Genomic DNA, 25959 nt, shown 5'->3' with positions numbered 1-25959 from the left:
ACTGAATTGTTTAGAACAGTTTAACTGTATTGCTTTCTTTCTCAAACTGTAGATTTTTTAAGCTGATAGCTAATCTTACAAAGAGTGTTAATTCTTTAAACATGGTGTCTGTTTACTACAAGTAAGATTGTTTATGTTTAGTACTTCCTCAGTTTTTCAATAAGCAGCACACTCCTTCCCTTTTCTTCTCATGTACTTCCATTTGGATTTTCCTTTTGAAATCTCCCGCACCACCATCATAAATTACCAAATGAATGTTGGTAACATATTCCTGAAACAGTAGAATGTTTGTCTATCCAGCATATCACAATTCTTGCATGTTGACAGAAAATATATCATAGTCAGAGAAGCTGCAGAAGATTGATGGAAACAGGCTGTGGGATGTGTAGGTTGGACCAGTTAATAATAAGAAACATTGACAAACTGCCTATTGGCTTCTGTCTCGGGTTCTTCGGCCGACGTTCATGTAATGATTTTTCTGACGTTTCGCCAGCACGAGTGGCTGGCATTGTCAAAGCTTCACCCTCCATTGCCGGTGGTGAACTGGAGGCGAGCTCGCGGCCGCAGACTATATGTACCTGGCGCGCCAACGTCCGAGGGCTTCTCCGCGGTCATTTCCGGTGCGGTTCTCCTCTTGCTACCTGCGACGGTCGTTCGCTGCAGTACGGGAAGCCAGGATCCGTTTACCTTAAGGCTTTCCTCTTTCTTGTTGAAACTGTTCGCGTGTTTTTGGATTTCTACAGCTTCTCTGAACAAGCGCGTGTGATAGTGCTTCTCTACAGCCAGAACTTCCGTGTCGGCGAATTTTATAACGTGGTCGGTCTCATTCAGTGCGTGCTCTGCCACGGCCGATTTCTCCACCTGCCCCAACCTGCAATGTCGCTTATGCTCTTTGATCCTGGTGTTAACGGATCGTCCTTTGATCCTGGGGCAGGTGGAGAAATCGGCCGTGGCAGAGCACGCACTGAATGAGACCGACCACGTTATAAAATTCGCCGACACGGAAGTTCTGGCTGTAGAGAAGCACTATCACACGCGCTTGTTCAGAGAAGCTGTAGAAATCCAAAAACACGCGAACAGTTTCAACAAGAAAGAGGAAAGCCTTAAGGTAAACGGATCCTGGCTTCCCGTACTGCAGCGAACGACCGTCGCAGGTAGCAAGAGGAGAACCGCACCGGAAATGACCGCGGAGAAGCCCTCGGACGTTGGCGCGCCAGGTACATATAGTCTGCGGCCGCGAGCTCGCCTCCAGTTCACCACCGGCAATGGAGGGTGAAGCTTTGACAATGCCAGCCACTCGTGCTGGCGAAACGTCAGAAAAATCATTACATGAACGTCGGCCGAAGAACCCGAGACAGAAGCCAATAGGCAGTTTGTCAACAAGTGGCCACGAAAGCCTTAACAATTTTGTAATAAGAAACATTCTCTGAGTGTGGTAGTGAAAGCATCTATTCAGCAGGAGACTGAGAGGAAACAAGGAAGAACTGCAGAGGAGCTGGAGAATCTATAGACCAACAAAGAAGAAACTGGAATGAAGGCTTTCATGACAGCAGTACGTTGCTGCCGGTAAACCTTTTGAGGTATGAGGTCGTGGTCCACGAAACTCTTCTGTTTCTAACATTTTGCGCAGAACTCTGCTGAACATTTTCAAAGGCATTGCATCACATTGAGTCTGCAAGACTCAACAGAGGAGCAACACCTCTGTTAGGAACAGAAGAGTTTCGTGGACCATGACCTTATACCCCAAAAGGTTTGCCAGCAGCAAAGAAGAAACTGGTTCAAACAGATAATACACAGATAGTAAAAATGCAAATGATAAGTGGCAGTAATTCAGAGGGTTTGCAAAAGATCCCAGATGTGTCACATTGATCATATGTGTGCTCCACATGCTAATAGCTGCAAGAAGAAAAACTAAGAGAATTTATTCACCTTAGTGGGGATTGACTCCACAGGTAAAAGCAATTCAAACCTGGTATATTAATTGTAAACAGCAGCATTTTCACTGCTGTGTAGTCCAGAATGCAGATGATTTTCCAAATATGTTATGTATTTATTTATAAATATCTTCAGATAAATAAGTAACTAATATTTAGTGTAAAATGAAACAATTGAAAATTCAGGATGGTGTATGATATTTTATGTGGGGTTTAGTTTTCTTCTCAGTTTTTCAGTGAGAATGTTTCCTCTTTGTGGCAACAAGTAAATTTGTACAAGACTAGGTAACAGGCTCAAAACAAGATATTATGTTTACCATATTCATGTACACAGTTTTGTGTTTCATTAGAACTGGTCCATTAGGAATCTTGAGAAATGATTTTTTAACTAGGGAGGAAGAACCCATTATTTCAGCAAAGGTTGTACTCGTACAATAAACAATACATTAGAGACCCAGCTCAAAATGTCTGACACACATCAATGTCAGTTAAATCTGAATTTCATTAGGAATGTCTCAAACACATGACTGTCTTCCATAGAGTGAGGACTCGGTTCTTCGAGATGTTTGTGGCACATTACTTTACATCCTCTACCTTACCATTGTGTTCTTGGAGGCCAACCTTACTAAACTTGGTTTCAATGAGAAACCTACATATAGGCTGTGGTTAAACATTCTTTTCCATGTGTTTCTTGAGGGTATTAGTCTTGTGAGAGAGCCTCGATGAAGTTTGGAAAAGTAGAAGAGAGATTGCAGCAAAATGAAGCTCAGTGTGTTAGCTGTGTAGGTGGTTGATAGTTATTTACAAAATTTAAAGATCTGGATTTGGAATTCAGTTCTTCTTCTTCTTCCTGCACCTTCTGGAAGGTTGTCTTCTTGGTTGCTTCTTACCATTTGAAATTAGTGAAAAACCACTTTGGTCCATATGTTATCCATTCGCCTGGCCACATGCCCTACCCATTCCAAGTCTGTTCATCGAGTCATGTATTTATTTTTCTTTACTCCTAGCAATTCCAAATGTGCATCTTCCATTACTAACATTCAGCATTTGAATAAATTTAGCATCAGTTGTATATATGTCACTATTAAAAATCTGAACTGGTAATGTAAACTGTTTGTAAAGTTTCCTTCTCAGACTCATTGTAAGCTAAGATTTGAAAACACTATACAGTTTACAAAAAGCATTCAATACAATTTTTATTGTCCACTCAGTCTTCAGTTGCCCAAAATACAAAAATTCATTGACTGGTTCAGTGACTTCATTGTTGAATTGTACTATTTTCTTTTAGAGGTGTAGATTACACATTATTTTAGTCTCATAATAACTGATTTCTACCATACTCTCAGACTTGTTCCATTAATTTCTTCCATTTGTTGTTGAAATTTATCTGCACTAATAGCAAACAGCAGAATTTCATCATCAGAATGAAAGTATTGAGACTTCTTGCATTAGCATAAATTCTGTTTTTCTTTACAGCTTGCGAATCTTTAAACTTCCTCATGATAATAATTAAGGTGATATGGAACATCCTTGCCTGACTCTTCTTTCAGTCATTAATTTTCATTATCCTGATGCAGTTTGATAGAAGCAGTAGCATTGATTTAGATACATTCAGTATACTAGATCTGTAATCTAGTCTTATGTAATTACTATTTGGTTTCAACACAGTTTTAGTCTGATGAGAATGTTTGTAAATAAATTGTTTCACACTGAAATGTAATTATTGCAATATATTAACTTCTCTTATTGTTACTAAATGGTACAAGATTCAAGGAGTATGATAAGAGCACATCTCCGTTTTGGAATATGATGGAGAGAATTATCCATATCAGAAATTCTTGAATTCTTTCTGCATTTCTCTCCCACCGTACCATTGCCAACACTTCTTTTTCCTCCTTGCCTTTTTCATATTTCAGTGTCCATACTTGGTCAATTACAGTGCCTGCAGCCATTTATGTGCTGTTCTCTGTCATGATTTGACAGAAAAGATCAAAGATTTAAAAGTTTTCACTGAACGCAGCGCCATACTTCCCAAGCTGCCACTGCTGTTCATTCAAGATAAACAGGGGGCTGTGCCCAGCAAATCCTCATTAGCTTCTTCAAAAGATTTACTATTATTATTATTATTATTATTATTATTATTATTGTGGACTCCTCCACGTTGTGCTTTCCAAGAAATTAGGAAGATGTTTTTGCATAGAATTTAGCTTTGTGTAGCACTTGTACTTTTTGCATGGAGTGAGTCTGTTAAAGTAGTTAAGACCAATTTTTCTCTTTGCAGTTACTTGCAATTTAAGGTTTTCTCAATAGTATGGCTGTTTGAAGAAATCACAGATGTGCAGCCAAGTGTAATCAATGAAGGCAGCAATGGGAGGGGGAGAATTGTGTAGGTTCATAATCTGAAACTTTCAACAGTTATATCTGGCTGTACTACCATATTTTCTTCAGGCACCTATAACACTTCTAAAACTAGGATTAGAAGAACAATGATGCAGAATGATTATGAGTCCACAGAAATTGTAAATGTGTATGATGGATGTGGGGAAAGGAGAAACAACAGGACAAAGGGAGAACCAGAAAGAATCAAGAGTGAGGCAAGTATGAGAAAATTATAGAAGTACAGAAACTACTAGGTTCCTAAAAAGTATTTGGTTTGTTCTTATAAGTATTTTGAGGCATTTGACAGCTTGATGTGAGAGTAGATGTCTTAAAAATGGAGTCCTAAGGTAGCATGGGTAGATGGGCACACAAGAAACAGAAAGGGGGGGGGGGGGAATAATTAGTGATGCATAAAATACTGCTGAAGTATGGCAATATATAGCTGGTTCATCCCTGTTGCAAATGAATGGCATGTATGCCCATGTGACATTTTATGTCTATCAGTTTGCTAGGGAGTATCTGGAGAGAAGGCAAGTCCTACAAATCACAATCATTTTACACAAAATAAGAGATAAGACCACAGAAATAATGCCACGGTAGAAAAATTATGTACAGGTACTGTGTCTCTACCAGAAAATTTGATTTCCATAAAACTCTCTCTTCAAAGATTGTCCTAGATACCTATCAATGAGAAATATGATATGCAGTCATGTTGCAGATTCCAAACCAAAGTGACTGTTGCCAAATACAGCTGGATTTTATGAAAGATATATTCCAGTACATGTAGTACTTGCTATCTCAGCTACTCATCCATTCACCTTGACAGAACAAAGTCACGTTTATAAGCTGACTACTATACAAGTTGTGCTCAGTTTCTTTGTATTTTGATAATGCTTTATGTGAACTATCTTAAATAACCACTACTAACATTATTTCATTTCTCTTGATGTTAGTGTTTTATTGCTTCTGCATTTCAGCAATTCAGCACTGTAGGATATGCATTTTGTAGTGGTTTTTGCTATTTTTTAATTTGATTACTAATATTAGTTTACTGAACAGAAATTTATTTGATGGGAATTTTATGTTCTTTGTAAGTGTATAATTATTAAAAAAGTAATGCCTTATACCTCAGTATCATACAGATAAAATAAGGTTCATTCCTTTATAGATACATGTAAACCAATTATGACCAAAAAGGAAAGATCACATTTTCTGAAGTAATCTGCAGTACCATAATACATTGTTATGGACCTGTGCTCTGATGATGTATCTCACAGAAAATTGAGAAATTGGAGTAAGCAAACGTTATTACAGAATGTAATAAATGCCTCACAAGGAGAAAATGGCCTGAAATGAAATTGCAGTCAAATATAAAGGTAGAAAAAGTGTCTGCTTACAGGTCACAGCAGATAGAGTGAGTGATATTTAAAAAAGCTTTTCTAGCTTTTGGAACCTTCCTTTTCTTTCTTTTATAATGAAAAAGAGTATGTGGAATCAATCATTGGTAACTCCAGGTAGGAATATCAACAATGTAGGAAAAGATAGATTGCTACTCACTATAAAGAAGACACACAAGCTGCAGGCAGGCACAATTAAAAGACACTTACATAGAGCTATCAGCCACAGCCTTCGTCAGCAAACACACACCATTTACACACATGAGCAAGCACACATCATGCACACATGGCCACCAGCTCCAGCATCTTGGTTTGGAATGGCAAATAGTAATCTATCATTCCCTGCAAGGTTGAAAAGAGTCTTTCGGTTATTTTAGGTTATTACATATCTTTCCTCCCATATAGAAACACAGTTAAATGCATCTTGGCTATCAACTGTAAACTGTGTGATTTGAAGACCTGCAACAGAGCAGCACTCCTTTATGCAACACATCACACTGTCGAGTATCACAGTTTTAAACCTCAGAAGCTACTTATACTTCAATTAAAATAACTTTGAGAGTGCGCATTTCACCTTATTGGCTCTTTGTTGATATACACAGAGCCTTGTTAAGTGTGACTGGCTGCACACTGGCAACAGTGTGCCATGCCACTTCAATCTGTCAATCATAAAGCATCTTTTTTTATTTCTTTATTGTAGCTATAAATCACAAAAAAGGTGTGTTCTTCCCCAGCCCCTCACACACACACACACACACACACACACACACACACACACACACACACACACACCATTCCTTCCTCCCTCCCTCCGCCGTCTCTTCCCCTTCTTTTGATGAATGAAGAAACCCTTGATTTCAAAAGGTGGGCATTTTTCTGCTATTATCTGCCTGAAATGTCATGTTAGGCCAATATTTCAGTTCAGATCTCATTTATAGTGTATTTAAAGTTATTGATCAACTTAAAATTTTATAATTGTGAGCTTCCATTAACATAAATTTTATATATACCATATTGTTCCATAAAGCTGGCAATATTAATGGTTGTGTATAGAACTATAAAATTTTATTCCATAAATCTGTGAAAATAATTTTCACAACACAAAATTTTGTGTGTTTTTATATGATCTTAATTTTGTTTCATGAAAGAATATTGTCCTGTTCATTTGAATATGATATATTGTAAAAAAAAACATATATTGCACCAAAAATATGTATTACTTTTAACTCATTATGTACTGTCATTCGTACAAAAACTTCATTGATGGTTGTGAAATGTTTGACAAATATTAAACCCTGCATCAGTATTAAAGCTTGTATCAGAGATATTTTTTTTCCCTTCATGAGTGCTGGAATCAATTTCTCTCCAGGGAATTTGTGCTACACTGTGGAACATATGTTTAATTGTTGCACATGAAATATCAGACTTGATAGAGAAACTTCAAACAATTTCATCAGTCATAAAAGCTAAATTCTGTGTTGCACAGTTCTCCAAACAAGTCAGTAGTTAGTTAATCTCTTTTTTGGAAAGTTGATTATCTTGACCTAAAATGATTCACCAAAGACAATTTTGACACACTTCATAGACAAACATTTCTGATTTACCATAAAACACCACAAAATTGCTCAGAAGCTTAGGAAAAGGATAGTCAGGTGCCAAGATAGAAGAGAATGGGTATGGAAGGGGAACGCGTTGAAACAGGTGTAGCTGCATAGCTCTGACTGAAAACAAGTCAACTGGGACAGACCGACCAGCGTGGCACCCTCAGTCAATGATGTCATCTGGATGCGGCATGGAGGAGAGTTAGGTCCACTCTACCAGCCACTGGCAGCTTTGTATATCTTAGAGCCACTATTTCTCATTCAGCTAGCTCCTCAGCTGGCATCATGAGACTGAGTGGACCCTGTTCCAGACCTCCCAACAAGGAAAAATTCTTGGCAGTCCCGGATTTGAACCTGGGCCCTCCACATGACAGTCAGCCACACTCCTCAGCTAAAGAGTCAAATGAAACAGGCATATATAAAGAGAAATTAATGGAAAGATAATAGTAACAGCCACAATACAATGGATTGCTGCTGATAATTTGAAGCTATTCAAGAAAGAACTCTATGTTTTTATCTTCTAGCTATATTGATGTTATACTAGGTTAAATACCTCTGCCAAAAAGCAGTCACTTAATAAAACTGAGAAAATAAGTCTCCTCCTACTTCTTATTTTTAAAGTAGCATCAAACCTGGCAATTTTATGACATTAAATGTATAACTTGAGTAAAATGTTTTGGGTAGTTAACATTAAGATTTGTTCATTTGCTCACTTATTTTGTTCTTTAAATTCCATCATGAAGGAAAGTCTTCAGGAATGTGGAACAAGTCGCATTACCATTAACAGTGAGAAGCAGCCACTGCAGATTATGACTTGCACCGATCCACCCACAACACTAATTATGGCAATTATTTGTAGATTACTTTATATATGTACATTAGGAAAAAAACAGCTGCTTTGAAAAAATGCCACTGCTTCCCATTTCATACATAATTAGGTTTGTACAGTACCCTTAGAGTGGAAGTCTTATTTGCACTAGTCCGGTTTTATTTTATATGTTAACATTTCAGTTGGGTCCAAAGTAATTAAATATAAATAGTTAGTCATAACTCAAGTAGAAAATGATGTTAACTTCGACAATAAATAAAATTTTATTTTAACATACTTCTTGTTTGGCTGATTCATGATGCCCTTTGTTGTGTTCGAGTCTAATTCGATAAACACTTTTGAACTGAATTCGTTTTGTAGATCAGATTTCATTTAAAACTTATTTCTTATTAACCATAAGTGTAATGAATAGTAAATGTCCTGGTGAGTTTTGGGAGGGGGGTGCACACCCCTGTTCGCTTGTGTGTGCCAGTCAAAGGCATAGATCTTTGCCCGATATTCAGCTGTCTACATTACATTATTATTTTTTTGTATGTGTCACAATATTGGCCTAATAAGTGGAAACACAGGAAAAGTACAACTCATGACAAGTTCCTACAGAAACATTGCAAGGAAAGCAGGATTAGAAATTAATGAGAAGAAAACAGAGTACATGGTCGTGAGTAAGGCACCCAATGATGGTAGCCACTGACAGTTGATGATCTCACTTTTAAAAGAGTAGACACCTTCAAATATTTGGGAAGCATCATCAATGAACAGAATAAAATGGAAATTGAAATTAAAGCGAGGATAGCAGCAGTGAATAAAGCTTATTTTGGCCTACAAGATGTGTTATCCAGTAGAGCTGTTTCCAGAAGCTTCAGAGTTAGGCTATATCAGAGTGTAATTCTGTCAGTAGCTCTATATGGGTCAGCTTCACATTTAGAAAAGTAGGTGAACAAAAATTACTATTTTATTAAAAGAAAATATTACGGAGACTTTTTGGACCCAAGAGAGACACAGAAACCCAGGAGTGGAGAATACTTAAAAAACCAGGAACTGAAGGAGCTACATCAACAAGCTGATATTAGTCAAAGGATCAAGAGGAGGAGACTGATGTGGGCTGGACATCTAATTAGGATGGAGGAGGAACGGCTACCTAAAGTAGCATTCTCTGGAGCCATAGGGGGCAGAAGGAAGCGAGAAAGGCCACAAACCAGATAGAAGGATGACATCGATGAGGACACGGCGGCATTGGGCCAGAGTAAAGGAGAATGGAATACAAAAGCCAGGAACAGAGAGCACTGGAAGAGGAATGTAGAGAATGCATATGGTCTCCAAGGCCCAAGTGACAGATGATGACGATGATTATGTGTCACCAAAAAATATATATCATACAATAACATGGAATGACAGATGCAAAAAGTGTAAGGATTTTCCACAACAGACTTAACGCTATATGGAGTGTAGTGAAAAGAGAGACAAGATGGCCTACCACACAACAGGATGACATCACCACTGAATTGAATGGAAGGGCTATAAAGGATGATTCACAGATAGCAAAAATATATAATAATCATTTCTTAATTAGTGCAGAAAACATAGGGACAAACAGTACAAAAGAAACTTAGCAGCAGTATGGTGAAAAAGCAACTCATAAAATTCAATCATATGGATGTATCAGCAATTTCTCTAGCTGAAATTAAGAAAACTATATATTCTCTCAAAAATAAAATCTCATCTTAACTTGATGGTGTTTTCAATGGTGTACTAAAGATTTTATAATAAGCCCTGTCTTATCTGAGATAGGTAATGCAATACTAACTCAACGTATTTTTTCAGAGAGACTGAAATATGCCATTGTTAAACCCTAAACCCCTCCACAAGAAAGGTACAGAGATGTTAATAATTACCACCCTGCTTCATCATTTTCCAGAATTTTTGAGAAGGTGGTGTATCCTTGAATGGTGTCTTACCTGAGCAACAGTAATAGCCTTAGTAAATCACAGTTTGGATTTCAGGAGAGTTGTCCTAATGTGAATGCAATTTACATGTTTACTCCCCAAATTTTGCAAGCATTAAATAATAAAACAGCAATGGTTGGTATTTTCTGCGACCTATCTAAGGCATTCAATTGTGTTAATCACAATATTCTCCTAGGTGAACTGAGTTTTTACGGGATTGGTGGTGCAGCCAACCAATGTATAATGGCTTATCTAACCCAGAGAACACAGATAGTTGTAGTTAGCAATTCAACCAATGTAATCCAGGGACATTATACTGACTGAGGAGAAATCATGTATTGGGTTCCACAACACTCAATCATAGGTCCGCTATCATTCCTCATATGTGTAAATGATCTCCCATCTAATATACAAGAAGAAGAATTAGTTCTATTTGCGATGACACTAGTATTGTAATAATTCCAAGCATACATACAGAAACAAAATGAATGATGAACAAAGTTCTTAGATGTGTCGTTCAGTGGTTTTCTGTGAATGGTCTCACCTTCAATTTAAAAAAGTCATAACATACCCAGATCTGCACATCTAGAGATGCTACATCAGTGATAAATATAATACATATGTTGTAAACTTCGAAATTCTTTGGTGTCTATAAAGAGCGAAATTCTTTGGTGTCTATAAAGAGTATAACTGAAATTGGAAAAAGCTCATTTTGGAACTCCTGAAACAACTTGGTTCAGCAAGGTTTGCACTTGGAATCATTGCAGATCTTGGGGAGAGACAAATCAATAAGTTGACATACTTTGCATATTTTCATTCAGTAATAATGGTATGGGGTAACACATCTTTAAGATAGTAAATCTTTATTGGGCAAAAATTTGCTGTAAGAATAACATGAGGTGCTCACCCATGCTCGTCTTGTAGACATCTGTTTAAGGAGTTTGACATGCTGGCTACTGCTACACAGTACATTTATTCCATTATGAAATTTGTTGTAAATAATCCATTGCTGTTCAAAGGGAACAATGACGTACATAATTACAATATTAGAAGAAAAAACTACATTCATTATGCCACATTAATGTAGCGTTGAGCACAAAAAGGTGTGCACAATGTTGCAGCCACGAGTTTTAATGACTTTACAAATTTCTGTTATTGTCATGTATGGAAGGTGGTAGGTAGGAATTATTAAGTCACATCTGTATGTCTCTCTTAATAATAATAAACACTTATAAATGACAAGCATTTGGGCATATTTACAGTAAATGATAAGCATTTGGGCACATTTACAAAATAATTTGTGATGTTAATATAAAATGATTCATTCCACATCATTAAAATTTATCATGTAAATGATCCATGGAACGTGAAACTTAACTAACTGTGTATCAGTGCAGAGATTCTCCTATGTTTAGCACAAATTGAACTGACTTTTCTGATCATAAATTTTATAGCAGATGATCCTACATTTTGTGTGTTTGTTTGTTCGTGTGTGTGTGTGTGTGTGTGAGAGAGAGAGAGAGAGAGAGAGAGAGAGAGAGAGAGAGAGAGATAGAGAGAGAGGGAGAGAGAGAGAGAGACCGACCTTCAGTATTGACTTCGTAAGTCTGCAGATCATTGTTATTTTCTAATGAAGATCTTACATTGAACCAAACCATAAAGAGTGTTGCTGTCGCTCCCAGTTTGATCCACCAAAACTACTACAGAATGACCCTGTTTCAACATGTTTGCAGGATTTCACCATTTATGCTCACTTGCTTTGTATATAGTCCTGAAACAAGAGGATAGCAGCTAGTTTACCTACAGATTAGCTCTGTTTTATCTGACAGTGTGACAACTGTATTATGTCTTAAGATTCTGTGAAATGTCAGCCTTATTCCCTAAAATTTTAGGGAGAAGTTTTTAATGTACTATCAGGGTGGCTGGCTCATCTATGTTCTTTGTAAGTGAGTCAACCACATATCCCCATGTAATCATTGTAGCTTTCCAGTTGTATTACTTGTGTTTTAATTGAAAGATTTGAACATTTGATGAAATTTTATTTAAACACACACCCACCCACCCACCCACCCACACACACACACACACACACACACACACACACACACACATTCTCAGTTCTAATAACTCCATCATTATTTTGTCGGCAGATAAGATATTTGACCAGCAGAATTTCATGATGGAGGCACAGTACCAGCTCTGACACTTCTGTTCACAATATTTGACACCATTACCCACTTTAATGGGTTCACACAAGTTTGCGATCTTTAGTTCAGGAGCAATGTCAATGAAACACTTAAAAGTAGAAAAACTATTCAAAGCTATTGTAGATTTAGAGAAATCTTTTGACAACACATAGAAGGGAATTAAAGTTCAAGGAGAAGAGTTAAAAACTTCAAGGTTGCTGATGACACAGTAATTATGTCAGAATCGGTCAAGTACTTGGAAGTATTTTCTGAAGGTGTGTAGCTTTTTGTGGAAGTGAAACTTGGGCAATAAGCAATTCAGACAAGTAGAATATAGAAACTTTTGAAACGTGGTTCTGCAAAAGAATGCTGAAGATTAGACCGAACGCAAATTGGCACAGTGGTTAGCACACTGGACTTGCATTCGGGAGGATGATGGTTCAAGCCCGTGTATAACCATCCTGATATAGGTTTTCTGTGATTTCCCTTAAGCACTTCAGAAAAATGCCGGGACGGTTCCTTTGAAAAGGCACAGCTGATTTCCTTCCCCCTCCTTCCCTAATCTGAGCTTGTGCTCTAATGACCTCGTTGTCAATGAGACGTTAAATAGTAATCTCCTCCTCCTCCTCCTCCTCCTGAGGATTATATGGGTAGATCATGTAACAGAAGAGGAGGTACTGAAGTGAAGAAATGAAATGGAGAAAAACAAAATTTATGGCACAACTTGACTAAAAGAAGGCATCAGTTGATAGATGAAGAGGCGTGCGCAGGATAGTCAAGCATGGAGAGCTGCATCAGACTAGTCTTTGGACTGAAGACCATAACAACAACGGTAGCTTTCGCAATTTGCTTCATCATGAAAGTAAGAAGAATTGGCTGGGGAAGGCTAGAGAAGAGTGTCAGGTCACAGGGCTCACCTGTTGTGAGAAGAAGTAGGAGGTCTGGGTCCACACTTAATGGAAACATGTCACTCAGGCCCCGAGTTGAGAAGGACAGGCAGTTTTCCCATGACACCTGGAAGTATTATCACTTGCCAAGGTAATGGTTCATCAGTGGCAAAAATTTTGGATCCCAGAAGTTCACATGTGTAAGCAAAACAAAGAAATAAAATCAGAGATCACCAAGTTATATCACATATTGAGTGTGCATATATCACTGTCTGTTCAGAGTGCATATGTCATTGTCTGCTCTGTCTTAATAAAATATCTGGAGCCATTTGTCATGAAATATAAAAACTTTTCGCCTATTCTCCTTGGACTGAAAATGCCAGATCATTCTGCACTCTAAAAGATTACAATAGCCTTGTACCTTCAATTCATGATATTCTTTTCATCTCATTAGTCAGTGTCAAAAACTACTAAAACTATGATTATAAAAAGTATTCACATTGCCTACCTGAGAGCAAATAATATATAAAAATCTTATACAAACTACTTCCTCAGTTATGTGCATTGAAGATTGTAGGTATGTATTAGGTGGTAGCATTGGTGTGTTTGGTGATTAACAAATACAATGTTTCAATAGTTTTGAGTGTTATTGTTCAAGAAATTGTCCTTTGTTTCCTCCATATTGCACAAAAGTAATATGATATGCATTCCCGCCCTCCAACTGACACAGATTCTGGGTATATTGTTGTCTACCTGTGTCCTTTTATTAGCACATACTTGATTCCCACAGTTCATGTGACTCAACACAGAAAGTATTTACATGTTTTTCTTTCTGTCCAATGTGTCGCATTAGCTTCTAAGTGTTTTCTGTGTTGACAGATTATTGTTTCTGCTCACTAAGAGTTGTTCTTTTCTTTCATTCAACGCACATTTTGCTGTTGCATTTCTGTTTCTGATTTCTGTGATTCATATGTTGAAATCTGTAATTAAGTTGATTTGATGACAAAATTTATCAACTTTTTCTGTTTTACCTATGAGCAGTAAGTTTTTGAGTGAGCTTATTTTCATAGCTATACATCACATTGTATGGCCTGAAAGTGTGAACCCAAGTATTAATCTCTTACACCAACTGCCCAAACTGACTTGAAAATTTTTTAGTGTTCCTCAGATGGAGCTACAATTAAGTTCTTGTAAAATTTAAATGGAATTACTGCAGTTTGTTCCCTCTCAAAATTAGTATTCAAAAGATAAAAATGAATAAATGGAGTTGTTACAGGAATAAATCACAAGTTTGATTGTTAAGGCGCAATAGGCTATTTGTTCATGATGGTGAAACTGACATGTTCTGGGTCTTAGTAAAATGCTACAAAAAATGACAGGCTGTAATAATGAGACACAAGTGATCAGTTATACATTTCTGTTCTTATTGTAGCCAACGTTTACTCAGTCTGATAATTCATTTACTAATGTACTGAAAGTATATTCTGCCCCCTTCCCAAACCCCACTTTTCCAAACTTCCTGCAACGTTTCATATCTCAACAAATGTAGCTTAGTACAATTTATTTTTTGAATCAGTGTTTCAGATAGCTAACTATAGTCTCATTACATGAGCTGGAATGTAATTAGCATCATTTTCACACATGATTTGCCTGTCAGAATTGACTGCAAATTATCATTAACTAGTATTCATTAAAAGTGAAGAATCAGGAAATAAATTTTAATTCCACCGACAGGGTGTTTCAGTAATACATTTATTAAGTTTGGGGGCATATCAGTTACATAAAAATGAGAAAAACATCTATGTAAACAAATATACAAAAAAAAATTGATTCTGATTGTGAGTTATAATGACAGCCCAACTCTTGGTGCAAAAATGATGTTTATGTGGCAAAAATGCAGTGAGAACAATTACAGACATTCCAAACAGTCTTGCCAGTCACATTTCAAAGAACTAAAAATATCAACTGTAGCTTTCCACTTTATTAAAGCCTGTCTCTTCTCAATGAAAAATCAGCCAGAGACTTGAACTTACAGTAGCTCTATCCACAATTATTGAACAAGAAATAATATAGATTTAGAATATGCCAGTTATTTTAAACATGCTGGCATGAAGCTATATAATAAACTACATCTTGCAGTGAGACACCTATCATACAATTCCTTTTCAGAGGGATGTACAGAATCTATTAATCAATAGCTGTGTGTATGAAGTAGAATAATTCTATAACACTATGGTGATGCTAAATGTAACATTTAATTTTAATGTAAAATATGAATTTAATTCTTAATGTAAAATCTTATTACTATATACATGTCAAAACCTGTCCATGTACATGATCAGTGGTTGATGAGTAAATATGAAATATCAAGGGTGGACATAAACTTATAATCGGATCCTTCTGTGGACCCCAGTACTTACTCCAGATGTAGCCAAAAACATTATAGAAAACTAAATAAAGCTCACTGATATGTAAGTTCCTCAGTCATATTGTCATCATCAGAGGAGACTTTAATCATCCAACAATCAGTTGGAAATATTAGTTTTGTAAGAGATGAGCATGGCCAGAAGACCTGTGAAACTTTGCTAAATATGTTCTCTGATAACTACCTAGAACAAATAGATCAGAAGCTTACCCATGATGGAACTACATTTGGTGTAATGCCAACAAATAGACCTGACCTCTTTGAAGATGTCCACATCAAAACTGGTATCTGCGACAATAAGGCAGTTGTAGCAAGAGTGATTACCAAAATAATAAAGACAACTAAAATAAATAGGATTTACATGTTCAGCAAAGTGGATAAAGAGGCAGTAGTGTCATCTGTCAATGAGAAGTGTGAATCATTTAGTTCTGGACATAAGCATATAGAAAAATTATAGCTCAGTTTTAAAAGAATACTTGGCCATGCACATGATAGGTGTGTGCCTAGTATAACATAACTCAAAGGAAGAGACCTTCTATGGTGTGCAACCAACTGTACAGAAACTTTTGAAGAAACAGAAACTACTGCATAATGGATGTAAAACAAAGCATTGGGCTGTAGATAGAGGGATGCTGAATGAAACACATTTGGCTGTCAAGAGGGCAATGCTTGAAGTCTTCTACAACTATCACAGCAGAATATTATTGAAAAAACTATTACAAAACCAAAAGACATTTTGATTAAATGTAAAAACTGTTAGTGGTACCAGTGTTAAAGTCCAGAAACTGATGGGTGAGACAGGACATGAAATTGAGGGTAGAAAAGCAAAAGCAAAAATGCTCCGCTCCATTTCCAAATGTTCCTCTACAAAGAAATATCCATGAGAAGTACTGCCCCAATATAATTCTTGCACCACTGTTTAGATGATATAGATGTTAGTAAAGTTGTGTTGAGAAGGAACTGAGATCACAAAAATCAAGCAAGGCTCCAGGGCTAGATAAAATCTGTCAGATTCTACACCAAATTTGGAGCTGAATTATCCCCTTTTTTAACCATAACCTACTATAGATCTCTCAAAAAAAAACTACACCCAGTAGTTGGAAAAAACTACAAGTTGCGCCAATCTACAACAATGGTGGCAGCCCTGATCCACAAAATTGTCAACCAATATCCTTAAAATCAATTTGTTTTGGAATCTTATAGCATATTCTAAACTCAAATTTTATGAGGTTTCTTGGATAGAATTACCTTCTCAATGTCAACCAACATGATTCCCTAAAATATCCATCACATGAAACCCAACTCACACTCTTCTCACATGACATCCACAAAGCCATGGATAAAGGCAGTCAGGTAGACACAGTATTTCTTCATTTCCAGAAAGCATTTAACTAGTTGCACACCTACACTTCATTTCAAAAGTATCATGGTATGGGGCATTAAGCAGAATTTTTGACTGTTTGAGGATTTCTTTGTAGAGGGGATGCAGCACGTTACCTTGGCTGGAGAATCATCAACAGATAAAGAAGTAATATCAGATGAGTCCCAGAGACGTGTGGTGGTACTCATGTTGTTTATTAATGTCCTTGCATACAATATTAACAGTAACATCAGACTTTCCACAGATGACACAGTTATTTCTAATAAAGTACCTTATGAAAAAATCCACACCAATGTTCAGTCTGATCCTGCTAAAATTTCAATGTGGTGCAAAGATTGGCAACTTGCTTTAAATGTTAAGAAAGTTAAAATGTGCATTTCCTAAAACTAAGAGACATAGTGTTATATGACTACAATATCAGCAAGTCACAACTGAAATGGGTCAGCTCATAGAGATACCTGTGTGTAATAACTTGTAGGGATGTTAAAACTTCCTGGGAGATTAAAACTGTGCGCCGGACCGAGACTCGAACTTGGGACTTTTGCCTTGTGTGGGCAAGTGCTCTACCAACTGAGCTACCCAAGCACGACTCATGACACCCCCCCCCCCTCACAATTTTACTTCCACCAGTACTCATCTCCTACCTTCCAAACTCCACAGAAGATCCCGAGTTCGAGTCTTGGTCCGGCACACAGTTTTAATCTGCCAGGAAGTTTCATATCAGCACACAGTCTGCTGCAGAGTGAAAATTTCATTCTGTAGGGATATTGAACAAAACAATGACATAGGCTTATTTGGAGGTAAAGCTGGTGGCAGACTTTGGTTCATTGGTGAAATAAATCAGTCCACAAAGGATCTTTGTTACAAAATACTCATCTGATCCATCCTAGAATGTTGCTTAAGTGTGAGGGTCCTTACCAAACAGAAATAACAGAGGATATTGGAGGTATACAGAGAAGGGCAGCATAATTGATCACAGGTTTTTTGACCCATGGAAGAGTATCCTTGAGATGATAAAAACCTGAACTGGCAGACACTTGAAGATAAACATAAATTATCCTGAGGAAGCCCACCTACAAAGTTCCAAGAACCACCTATCAATGATGACTCTACAAATATACTATAAACCCTTATGTATCACTCCCCTAGGTATCATGAGATCAAGATTAGACTAATTACACTAACTGCAGCATGCACAGGAGCATTTAAACAATCTTTCTTTCTGTGCTCCATATGTATGTGAGTGGAACTGGAAGAAGCCATAATAACCATTAAACTCATAAGTACCCTCTGTCATGCAGTTCACAATGGTTTGCATAGTTTGGATTTAGATTTAGATAATCAATCCATAATATTAACTGGAGACAATCTGTTGATGTACTAACTGTATCCTTAATGAAGATGTTTTTCTATGGAGAGAGATTTATTTTTGATATTTATGTACAGGGTGGTTTTAAGATACAATGCTACTTGAGCCAGTGTAGATGGAAAACTATTTACTGTATGGATACCCAACTTTGTAGGGATGATGTCCAGACTGTGTGCTGCAGGATTTGCATTGTTAGCAGTGGTAGTGTTATGACTTGCTGTTAGGTGCCAGTACTTGTATGGTGACATAGGATTGAAACATGAGCATCATTATGCATTATGGTTGCAGACAGTCAAGATGAGTCTGGATAAGGTGAGCAGAGCTTTTCACCTAAAGCTCTTTTATCAAAACAACAGCAATAGAGCTGCCGCTCTTTGCGAGTATCAAGGATTAATGGAATATGAGGAGTTCCACTCCCACAATGGAGTTGATTTGGAAGTTCAAATTAACTCGTGATTTGTGAATTGCTCGTGGGAAAGGCCAGTGACCAACTGCACCACAAATTGTTGAAAAAGTTACTATTGCCATGGTTGAGAATGTTGGACACAATGTGTGCTCTTCAAGGAGTGCACCAGGTGTGTCACAAACATACCATGGTAAGAGCAATTCCAAGAGTGGTTCCAGGCTGTCGTGGATGCAGATGATCATCAGATTGAGCAATGTTTGTAACCTGGAATGTAAGCATGATACACAATTAAACAAATGTTACCCCCCCCCCTCCCCAAGTGGAGATTAAACTGTGTCTCTTTCAATGATTTATTTGTCATTTCTCTTCCTCATGTCCTTACAAATGTTCCCACAATGTTTCATTCGATTTCAGTTACTCTTTTTTTTATGGGCAGCCCTCTCAATTAGCAAAATTTTAATTACATCCACCCTTTACATATGAGGTTAGTCTGTCTTAGACATCTCATGTGTGTCTAGTTGTTGAGATAGCTAAACGTGTTCTGTTTAATTGAGGCAGGAAGTTCATTTTGCAAACATGCAGACATGATTTTTGTGTATGACGGCACAAATGGCAATAGATGTGAGGCTGCATAATTGTTCTCAAAATATGATTTCAGAGCGAAAATAGTTAAGTCATCCAACATTTGTTACGGTTTACATTTATGTTTCTGAGACACAATCCAGAGCCCCACAAATAGTGGATCAAGTTATACAACAAGATTTGCTTGTATACCTGACCAAAAAGAACACATTCTGGAGACTGGCTAAGTAGATACAAGTATACACACACAACACATCACCATAGTCCGGACTATATCTCATACCATATGCGGTATGTGAAGGGTCTTTCTGTCAGCCAGTCTTAGACCCACTGTTTGTTGCAGAAGTCACCATACTGGTTTGTATATTCAATCTTATTTAGAGACAAGGCAACATTTGGAAGAGATGAAATAACAAACTTTAACTATCTTTTCTTGTAGTCCAAAAAATTGGAGAATTAGAAAATAAGCTTTAACTTCATGGTACAATGTAACAGTTTCAGATTGATTTATGAGGTGGAACTATAGATTTAGATTAAATACAGCATGCAGAGAGAGGCATTTAAACAATCATTCTTCCCGTGCTCCATACTTGTATGGAATGGGAAAAAGCCCCATTAACTGGTACAATGGGACTTACCCTCTGCCATGCAATCCACAGTGGTTTGCAGAATATAGATGTAAACTGTCTGGTGGGCCCCTATATTAGACACACACACACACACACACACACACACACACACAAATGGATGAATGAAGTAAGAAATGACATGGAACAACTCAACATCATACAGGAAACAATACAGAATAAAAGACTCCTTAGGAACCTGATCAGAAGAAACAAACAAGAGATACCACACAATGAATAAACACAATGGACCAAACAGAGATGACAAGAACACAGCCAGAGGATGAAGGAACACTGGACGAACAGGGGAAAAAAAAAAAAAACCAAAGAGAACACAGGACCTAAAGTGGCCCATGGCCCAAAGAACAGAAGCAGAAACACAGCACACAAATGAGACAAGTTTGGGCAGAACATAAAGAGAAAACAACAGGGAAATGGACATCAAGTTTAGTCTAAATGTACTCTTCAAGGGCGCACAAATAATAGTAATGAGTATTTGTAATTACTTTGTATCAGTAATCCACACTCAAAGCTGTCACACACACCATATAGTACTGTTTGCTTGCATACAATCTCATTTGATTATGTTAATGGATACCTTGCATTATTTCCATGTCTTATACTTTTTTAATGTTGATTGGCATGATTAAAGTTGTACAGTTCTGTTGAAACCTACATCTTTCGTTTGGTGTTTTGTTGAAAGTTAGATGTTTATAAGAAGTGTAACCCAGGGCCAACCTTTGTCTATTGGATGTAGTCAAGTTACTGAAATCACACTACTACTGACAGGTACATATGACTGTTAAGAGCATACAATTGCAACAAGTCTATCCATCTGTCCCCAGAATGACATAATGACATACTGCTGTTTAGCAATGCCAGAGCATTTGATAATTTTTATACCTATTTCTATATGTTGAATGATATCAATCTTATCAAATTCAAGATAATCACAACTCACAGAGATGACACTCGTCCAAACTTCACAAAAATTAGGCCTAAGTCATTTCTTGCACAGAAAATGACATGTTCTATTTCCAACTGCTGCATTTTCCTCCATAGATGAATCATGGAAGATCACTCCATGTTTCCAGGTTTTTCCCATGAAATGTAGTCTGTGTAAATACGCAAATGCTTTGTCTAAAGTATCAGATGAAACCAATAGCTGAGCAGAAGAAAAGCAGGGGCAGTAACTAACAGAGTTGCTTTTTTCCTCATAATATTCATAAACATGTTTAAGTTACTGTAGAAGCAATTCCCATAATTATCAGAATGAACAGATGAACACTACTCAATTTGTTGTTAGCATACTTCACAGAAGTAGCTCACAAGAGGCTGCTTTTACACAGGGTGTTACAAAAAGGTACGGCCAAACTTTCAGGAAACATTCCTCACACACAAAGAAAGGAATGGAATGGAAACATACAGCAACAGAACGTACCAGCATGACTTCAAACACTTTGTTACAGGAAATGTTCAAAATGTCCTCCGTTAGCGTGGATACATGCATCCACCCTCCGTCGCATGGAATCCCTGATGTGCTGATGCAGCCCTGGAGAATGGCGTGTTGTGTCACAGCCGTCCACAATACGAGCATGAGGAGTCTCTACACTTGGTATTGGGGTTGCGTAGACAAGAGCTTTCAAATGTCCCCATAAATGAAAGTCAAGAGGGTTGAGGTCAGGAGAGCGTGGAGGCCATGGAATTGGTCTGCCTCTACCAATCCATCAGTCACCGAATCTGTTGTTGAGAAGCGTACGAACACTTCGACTGAAATGTGCAGGAGCTCCATCGTGCATGAACCACATGTTGTGTCATACTTGTAAAGGCACATGTTCTAGCAGCACAGGTAGAGTATCCCGTATGAAATCATGATAACGTCCTCCATTGAGCGTAGGTGGAAGAACATGGGGCCCAATTAAGACACCACCAACTATGCCTGCCCAAACAATCACAGAAAATCTGTGTTGATGACGTGATTGCACAATTGCGCGCGGATTCTCGTCAGCCCACACATGTTGATTGTGAAAATTTACAATTTGATCACGTTGGAATGAAACCTCATCCGTAAAGAGAACATTTGCACTGAAATGAGGATTGACACATTGTTGGATGAACCATTCGCAGAAGTGTACCCGTGGAGGCCAATCAGCTGCTGATAGTGCCTGCACACGCTGTACATGGTACGGAAACAACTGGTACTCCCGTAGCACTCTCCATACAGTGACGTGGTCAACATTACCTTGTACAGCAGCAACTTCTCTGACGCTGACATTAGGGTTATCGTCAACTGCATGACGAATTGCCTCGTCCATTGCACGTGTCCTCGTCGTTCTAGGTCTTCCCCAGTCGCGAGTCATAGGCTGGAATGTTCCGTGCTCCCTAAGACACCGATCAATTGCTTCGAACGTCTTCCTGACGGGACACCTTCGTTCTGGAAATCTGTCTCGATACAAACGTACCGCGCCACGGCTATTGCCCCGTGCTAATTCATACATCAAATAGGCATCTGCCAACTCCGCACTTGTAAACATTGCACGGACTGCAAAACCACGTTCGTGATGAACATTAACCTGTTGATGCTACGTACTGATTTGCTTGATGCTAGTACTGTAGAGCAATGAGTCGCATGTCAACACAAGCACCGAAGTCAACATTACCTTCCTTCAATTGGGCCAACTGGCGGTGAATCGAGGAAATACAGTACATACTGACGAAACTAAAATGAGCTCTAACACGGAAATTTAGCGTTTCCGGACACATGTCCACATAACATCTTATCTTTATTTGTGTGTGAGGAATGTTTCCTGAAAGTTTGGCTGTACCTTTTTGTAACACCCTGTATAGGCTCTCCTTTATGATGAGATTTACAGAAAATGGTGTGTGAATGAGTGAATGTAGGCCATGTTTATGCAGCCATGTTTATGCTGTGTTTGTGTAGCACTAGTATTCCGGAGTTTGTCACAGACTCCACGCTCCAAGGTGTTGGGTATGTCTTTTTTTCTTCAGCTCATTAACTGACATAGAAACATTTGGCTTCCAAGCAATGTAACAATTGCAAAACTAAATTATTTCTGATCATACTCACATATGTCATTCACTAAAGTGAGTCCTAGATCTAGCCGTAGTGAGAACTGACTTGGTCACATGACTAGATAAGCTATGCTCCATTTAAAATAGGGGTACTGTTATCTGGCAGTGGCAGCTTGCTGTAAATAAAATTAAATTTATTGTTTATGAGAAGGAGAAAACTCTGACAGTGAAAATAAAAAGGCGACGAAATGTGCAAGCAAAATGTTAAAACAGAGCCGGCTGATGATAAGCAAATTATCACAGGAGTATCATATTGCTGAGATGACTGGAACTGAAGTTATTAACCCAAAGTGCACATAATAAATATATGAAGATGGTATCCATTCTTTGGGAGATGTCCAAAAGAACAGACACCATTGGTGATCTTGAAGCTCTCAAAGAATGAAATTACAATGAAATCCAGACAATTAGTTGCTTACAGGCGTTGATAAATATCAACGGGGACAGTTGAAAATGCGTGCCCCAACTGGGACTCAAACCCGGGATCTCCTGCTTACATGGCAGACGCTCTGTCCAACTGAGCCATAGAGGACACAGTTTCAACTGAAATGTCACAATAAAAGCCAAAAATAGTTTTCATGTAGACTTTGCCTCCCTGTCCAAGGTTCAGGATGGAGTTATGTACTTCGGTGGTAAGATACACAACAAGCTCCCATCTAACATAATGCAAGAAATAGGAAATAACTACTAATTCAAATGCAAATTACAAACAGGCTGCTATATATCTGTACACATTATTTGAATATCCAGGGAGTGAGAAGTAGTTCTACCTACATGGCAAGTAGCAGTGTTCATTATAAAGGCATATGACAAGTAATGTATTACAAATAGGATTCAGCATGTACAAATGTAAAAAACATTTGCTTTGAAAAGTATTGCTGTAATCAAGAAAATACTAGGCTTATAATAGTATGTGAACAGCAGCTGAATAGTAAAATTGACAGAACAGCAACTTTTGTCAAGGTATTATGTAATTTACTCCACTAAATTTAGATGACATAAGAGGGAACACTATTAAGTAATATCGTGATAGTTTGTTATTACTGTGGTGTGCAGATAAAGTTCTTAGGATATCTTTGTCTTATGTTAATGCATACCATATGCCCGAAGATTCTCCTTGATGTGATCTTCTGGACTCTATGAATGAATAAACGAATAGCGACATTTAATTTTCAGTAAATTTAACATGAAACTTACACTAGCATCCAAGGAAATTTATCCAGGAGAGGGCAATACTCTAAAATTGTCATTTTTTCTATGTAAATGAGTTGTTCAGTTTCGAGATGTGTTATGCTGCAATAACTAAATTTTATAGATGACACAAAAACATTATTAGATCTCAGAGAACTGTTGATTATCCTCTCATTCTCACAAGCATATGATAATTCTGTAATGAAAGAAATTCTGGACTCCAGGTTCATTGAGGGGGAAGGGGGAGGAGTAAAGTTACCCCTACGCCCCACCATGCATACACCTGTAGAAACTTACATCATTAACATTCTGCAACACTGCTTTGTCACATGCAGGTACTAATTTTGCAACTGTAAACCAAAAATTTGAAACTTGCTCTGACTGAGCGGTCTTACCCTATTTTAGGTCTCGTCGTACACCACCGAATTTCGACACCGCCAACAAAAAAGTACTAGCACTGAACAACTGGACATAGTACATGGTCGGCTATTACACCATGCTTCATATGAGAACTGTTTTAATGGATGGTAGGTAAATTGTTTCTGTCTGGTTATCGAGGATGGTACCTCCTCTATGAAGGTCCAGGGCTTTAGTATGAGATAGCTGGCAACTAAAGCTACATGAAAATTCAGTCCATTATCCGATCCCTAGCCCCAAGCCAAGTCCTCTACTTTTGAGAAAAATTATACCCTGTATGAAATTTATTTTTAAAATGTACCAGAATTCGTTATCATGTTTGAACGGGAGGACATTGTTTCAAAGAAGGACAAATGAGATTATGTTTGTATGAAAATATGAGACATAAGAATTAAATGTGGTTTATTTAGACACAACTTGGATTTTAGATATTCTTATGTGACTAAATCCTGGAAAAATGGTAGTGGCCGAGGCGTATTATTAGACAAAAGTGCCGATCTACTTTAATTGTAGTGTAGTACGGCGCAATGACATAGTGTCCGCACAAAGTTGACAACTGGCGTGGTGGCTTATGGGTTCGAAGTGAAGGCAGTTCCCATTTACGGCCACTCCCATCAGCCACCGCGCCGATTGTCAATTTTAAGTTTGTACGAATAATTCCGCTTACTGCCCGTCCTTGCGAACGCCTGAATATGTGCCCATAGTTTCGCAACCATATATCGATTCTAATTCGTAGGTACCAACAGCATTCTGAACGGCGTAATTCTACGCTTCTGTCATACCTGCGCGATTCAGAAGTAATTACTTCGTCAAACAAGCGTTATTACAACCTCACTCGAGTTGTTATTGTCAATAGTGAACAAATGTGTTATTTACATATGTAGGTATCAACGGCAAAACCATTATCAAGTCTAATCACTAACAATACGACGAGTCGCAGGTATATTTTATCGACTACGGTGCGATAGTAGCTTTAACGCACACAGCGTTCGCCTCCAGGAAGACAGTGCACAGCAAATGAGACAGCGTGCAGATTGCGCTACACCATTATGTAAGTGTTCTTTCCGCTTTAATTACTCTTCCTGATAATTAGATGAAGTGTGTTTTTACATATTGGTAGAGATTATCGACTATAAACACACGACAGAGTACTCGTTGTGTTTGTTTATCCGCAGGCACTGTGTAGCTTGTCCAATATATACGCATACTGTTGTCAAGAAATCTAAATGGCCCACCTATGTGTAGTGACGAAGCTGTAACCGCAAACGGATTAGTCGGTAGCACGAGATCTATCAGTCGGGCCATGTGGCAGC

At 37.9% G+C, this 25959-nt stretch overlaps 1 long non-coding RNA gene across 1 annotated transcript; it reads right to left on the bottom strand.

Annotated features, from left to right (window-relative positions):
• Positions 1–3: 3 nt before the first annotated feature.
• On the bottom strand, positions 4–25952 carry LOC126195816 (uncharacterized). Its single transcript, XR_007538613.1, has 3 exons — positions 25882–25952; positions 23034–23154; positions 4–271 (listed from the first exon to the last, which is right to left on the bottom strand). It is a non-coding gene; the product is annotated as an uncharacterized LOC126195816 (long non-coding RNA).
• Positions 25953–25959: the final 7 nt, after the last annotated feature.

This window comes from Schistocerca nitens, chromosome 7 (assembly GCF_023898315.1).
Source record: "Schistocerca nitens isolate TAMUIC-IGC-003100 chromosome 7, iqSchNite1.1, whole genome shotgun sequence".
NCBI classification, from domain to species: domain Eukaryota; kingdom Metazoa; phylum Arthropoda; class Insecta; order Orthoptera; family Acrididae; genus Schistocerca; species Schistocerca nitens.
This window is presented reverse-complemented; position numbering and strand designations above follow the sequence as displayed.